General features: G+C 33.0%; 1 long non-coding RNA gene across 1 annotated transcript; it reads left to right on the top strand.

Annotated features, from left to right (window-relative positions):
* Positions 1–277: 277 nt before the first annotated feature.
* On the top strand, positions 278–5,221 carry LOC148130943 (uncharacterized). The gene is made up of 3 exons (XR_015749124.1): positions 278–357; positions 1,598–1,683; positions 5,111–5,221. It is a non-coding gene; the product is annotated as an uncharacterized LOC148130943 (long non-coding RNA).
* The last annotated feature ends 413 nt before the right edge of the window (positions 5,222–5,634 follow it).

The following is a 5,634-nucleotide window of genomic DNA, read 5'->3' on the forward strand; positions in this document are numbered from 1 at the left end:
TGTGTAATTTAGCCATTATAGGGTAATTGGTGACTATTAAGATCTTTTCACTAAATATTCATGAGGATATGCCAAAATGTGTACATAATTTAAACTAGTAACTAAATGTTGGCATAGTAAAATAGTATTTTATATTCAGGAGTAAGTTTGTTTTTCATTTCTTTCTGTGACAGAACACACATGTGCAGCTTTTTCAGATTAATTAATTTAATTAACAGAAGCATTTCTTTGGAATTTTTTACAGCCTAGATTTGAGTTAAGAAACATGTAGCATCATTGCTACCTTAAATGTGTTTACTTGGCCAGAAATTCCACCATATACAATTGGACATACTTTCATGTGCTCCAGACTAAGAGGTATATGTTGTTGCTGTTATTTGCATTTATCAATGGTTCAAATGAACTGTTCAATCCCTTGTCATTACATACCCATTCAAATTGTAGCAGACTGAATGTAGCAATAACTGTTTCACAGGGCCCACAGCAGTGCATGGTAACAGATTTTCAAAGCAGTTCAAAGAGTCCAGTTTCCATCTGTGTTTGGTGAAGGGTGCAAAAAGAAAAGGGGAAAAAAGAAAAGAACCTTGGGGCCATCTGAAAACTCAGCTTCATCTCTAACACTTGGAATAACAAAGGTGTTATTTTTTCAAAGCTCCATTATCCCCTCCTGGGGAGGTTCTGCAGATATAGTTCAGGAAAGGTGGGAAACTTCAGAGCTGATATTCCCTTTCTCGACTTTTCCTTCTCTTGAGGATGGCACAATAGTGACATATATAACATGGGTTATTGCCAGAGGAGGCCAACTGTTAATGAACCCTATAGACAAATTCTTTCTTCTGGTTTCTGCAGGAAAAAAATAATCTGTTGAGAAACAGTATCTTGAAAGGAATTCCCTCTTCTCTGTTATTTTGATCCAAAGAAAGTAGAGGGTGCTGTGTATCCACATTACCATACAAAATGAAAACACAGCCGTTCTGTCTTTTGACATAGCGATGCTAGGATCTCAAAATATACACTGTCAGGTCAGTTCTTTGTGTGATCAAAGTACTTCCTTTAATTCTAACCTCTAAAATATTAACCAATCCAACAAATAGTTAGTACAACTGTGGGTAAACTACATCCAAATGGAACTGAGTGAAAGTAACATTTCAAGAAAAGTTTTTCTATAGAAGCTAAAATTAACTTTCAGGATATTTAGTCCTAGAAAGAAATTGTGAGGGTTAGAAAGGACTAATCAATTTGTAGAAATGGGGTTTAGCAATGGCTATTCATCAGGATGACTAGAACAGAGCATCATGTTTAAGGCAGTGGGCTGCTTTATGCCCCTTCAAAATCTGTGTGGGGTTCCTAGAAATTTCTAATCATCTGATGATGGATCAATTCAGCTTTTCCACTCTGATACCATTCACATTTATATATACAGCATATAAATTGCTACAGATCTAAAAAGCACAAGGTAGGGCTAAAATGTTTCACTCTAAAAACCTCACATTTAAAGCCTATCAATTATCAATCATGAGTATTGTTTTTTCACATTATTCTTATGAGAAATGAACAGGCAAAAATTGTTAAATTTTGACATCTTTTATGGATCCAGGAATATGGAAAACCTTATATTTTCTTGAAGATGCAAGATAGAAGGTTACTGATAAGAATAGTTAAAAAGAGAGACCAAGAAATACTGTAAGTTTGTTACTTTTCTCTTTTTCATATATCCCCTTCCCAAGGTCTATCCCATTGAAAAAGAAATTGCTATATGAAAATAAGCAGATATATGAAATAAGGTATTAAATTAGATAAGAAAAAAGAGAGAAACTGTTTGCTTATCTAATCATATTGTGATTGGCAGCAGCTTTTCCAAAATTGATGTATTCTTTCTTTGTGGAGACCTACTGGTCATTTTACTAAAACGTCACTTTTCTTCCAACATGAAATTCAAGATGTCTAATCTGTAGGTTTTACTTAACAAATGGTAAGTTACCACAGTCACTTAGTGCTATTATCTGAATTTTATATTTATATAAAAAGAAGATTGTCCCTGAATCAAACACATGAAAAAGGGAAAGAGGTTTAAATTTTTTCAAACCTCACTAGCATATCAACTAATCAAAGACTTTCTTTTTAGCTTTTATTTCTAATGAATATGATAAACATGCTATGCAATGTTTTAAACTTTTCAAATTCTAATGTCATCTTGTCCACAAAGAATTTAGGTTGAAAGACACAGTTTTTCTTAACATTGCCATTTACTCTCACTATATTATTTCTGCAAGGCAGACATAAAGTTTCCTTGTCTCCACCTGTCATGAGATTTGAACTAAAGCCTTAACAGTCAATTGCTCTGGCTGTTATCAGGGTAATTTTAATTTATCTCCCATTAGATTTGGGAATATATTAAATCAAGGAATATATTTCTTTCTAACTATTCATAAAGTAGAAGCTTTCTACCAGCAAGTCTTGAATTGACAGCAGTCCTTAAATACTGCAAAACCATAATTTATGAGATGAAACCATAACTCATAAATATTCTGGCCTGTGAAAAATCTGTAGGGACTTCCAAGCTACTAATGATAACTATTATATTAAGAGAGACACAGTAAAAATCTTTGGAAATTTTCCACATTATAGAGCAAGGTTCAAAGTGCTAATGTCATTGAATTAAATTTATAAATTGATTACATCACATAATATGCCAATCAGTCAGTAACTTGGATGCCTGAATGAGATTATAATTCCATTGGGCTTGCCAATATATATCCCTTTGGAGTGTTGACGAAGACCAATGGCTGCTTAGTAACAACTGTTTTGTAAAATATTTAATGTCTTTCAGTGCTACTTGCTGGTGAGTGTCTATTTCAAAACCACAATTGCTGGCTACATTTCAGACTTCACCTGTCTGACTTCAAACACTAGGTGCATTAGCTAATCAATAGTTAAATAAGATGCCAAGAGCAATATAAATAATGTAGCAGCAAGTCAATACAACAGTTAAAAGTGATATAAACAGCCAAGATTTATACTTTACAAACAAAAGAGAATATGAATTGGCTCCTGTGTTTATTACAGAAATTAGTATCCTAGAGGTTACTGATATTTATAGACTTTTCTAACACTAATAACTGTACATGGCATTCTAAATTACAAGGGGACTATCTTACTTTGAAATAATCTTTCTAAGATGTGTACCTGAAATTGGACTAAATCAATCTGAGAAAATAATTCCATTCTTTCTGAACATATTTAGAGCAGTACTTTATGTTACATAAAACTTTAGCATCCTTTTTATGTCCTTACTTAGTCTTAAAATCTTCCTTCCATCACTTCATGTTCATTGCTGTGATAAATTGCTGTGTGGATTATTACTAGTTTATTATGGTTTGTCTCATTTTATGTAAATCCTATCTTAGGTGATGATATATATTTGCTTATATAGTTCAAAATAATGAGGAGTTGGCTTTGTAATATCAACTTGGTTTATGTGCTTTCTTTCTATTAAGGTTGCATATCTGCTTAAACATAGACAACATCTGTAATAAAGACCTACCCCACTTAATTTTCATCCTGCAACAAGATCACAAGATTCAATATCTATCCCCCTTGTTTGGATGTTGATCTTCAGAAATATGTTACGTTCAACAAAGATGAATCAGCTTTATATTTGACATGTCAGCAGATTAATATACAGTTAACTAAAGAAATTATTGTCTAGTTTTTGCAATGAACTTAGAGATCCTAGAACTCTCAAAAATTATTTCACAATGTGTTTTATTTTCTATCAGTTGAATATATCCCCCTTATGTATTATGTAACATATATCATTTGTTAAATGTATGAATAAGTGTTCCTGATGCAATAACATTTGTTATAAAAATGCCAAAGCCACATCAGAAAATTGATCAATATTAATATTTGTTTTTATTTATTTATTATTTATTTATGTATTTATTTATTTCCTGCTTTTATTATTTTTATAAATAACTCAAATCAGTGAACATATTCTTTCTTTCTTTCTTTCTTTCTTTCTTTCTTTCTTTCTTTCTTTCTTTCTTTCTTTCTTTCTTTCTTTCTTTCTTTCTTTCTTTCTTTCTTTCTTTCTTTCTTTCTTTCTTCTTTATTGGCCAAGTGTAATTAGACACACAAGAAATATGTCGGTGCATACACACTCTGTGTACATATATATATATATATATAACACCTTCTCCTACTGTTGCCACAAGAACAATCCTGTGAGGTGAACTGGGCTAAAAGAGAGTAACTGGCACTAAAGTCACCCAGATGACTTAAATGACTAAGTCTTGACTAGAAGTCATAGTCCTAAAACAGAAATTTTATGAAACACAATTTTAAACATTTTTATTTGTAAAGCAGTACTGTTAGGGTTAGGGTTCTGACAAGTTCCAAATCAAATGTTCTTAGCTTTCAGAATTTTGCTCGCCAGAAGAACTAGTCAACCCCATCACAATTCTGCAGCTTTATACCTGCCATGGGCTGGTGCATAATGACATACATCACACACGTATGTGAGCATGCATGAAATATGTTTCAAAACTGATTCAGAAAGAAATTGGTCTTTTGAGGAAACTGCAAAAAGAAACAACAATCCAAAACAAACCACACACACACAGATGCAAGCACAATGACAAGGGACACAATGGGATCTGTGTACTTTAACACAAGGTTCAGCATTCCAGTTCAGTACTCTGTTTTCAATGTAAAAATATTAAGTGGATACCAGAAGAAATAGTCCTATGTATTTGGTTGTATGTTGTTTTATATCATTTTGTATATTAACAACTACTTTGTTTGATTGCTGAGTTTCTTTTTATTCTTCAGAAATAAAAGCTATAGTCCAATCCACATGTGTTAAAATAATATATAAATACAGTGTAAATATTTGTATATCCAGGACCGGTGAACAGAGCTGACAGATTAAATCAGTTTGGCTAATGTGTGAAGCATTAGTTGGAAAACAAAGACTGCTGAATTCACAGTGATAGGATCTTAGGAATAGGAAGGCTTGTCTAAGGAACTAGAAAATGTAGTATAAAAATTCATGATGAGTTCTGCTAATAGAAAGAGACAAGACATTCAGCTTCAATTATATTTACAGATGGAAAATCACCTACAGAAGATCAAAATTGATGATCACTTGAGCCAATGAATGAGCAGCCAACCTCAACCAACTGGCAACAAAAAACAGTCAGACTACCTGCTAGTTTGGGGTACATTTGGGGATTCTGGATGGAGATCATTTCCTTCTCATCTTGTAGCTGAATGAGCATGCTTGAACATCTGCTGCTTCACTGAGGCAGGGTCATGAAAAGGCAAAATGAGAATAAGAATTGTTCTTTTATAGTAGCAGAATCTGCACATAGCAATGTGGAATTTCATGTCAGCACTGCTGCTTGCTGGTGTACTGACTCTTCTGATTGCATATTTTCAATATTGCTATTGCTGAACCAGCCTGGAAAAGAAATGTGCAACCTATATCTTATATGTATCATAAAAATGAAGAAAGAATGATACAGTCTTGAATCAGGGCAAAACCTTTAATTTCACCCTAAATATAAATATTAGTTTAGCAAGCCAAAGGACTAGCATGGTAGCCTTTACCTCCTGACCTGAGATTTTGGG

This window comes from Notechis scutatus, chromosome 4, assembly GCF_049901735.1.
Source record: "Notechis scutatus isolate UNSWTSFEM ecotype Mainland chromosome 4, rNotScu1.2, whole genome shotgun sequence".
Taxonomy (NCBI): Eukaryota; Metazoa; Chordata; class Lepidosauria; order Squamata; family Elapidae; genus Notechis; species Notechis scutatus.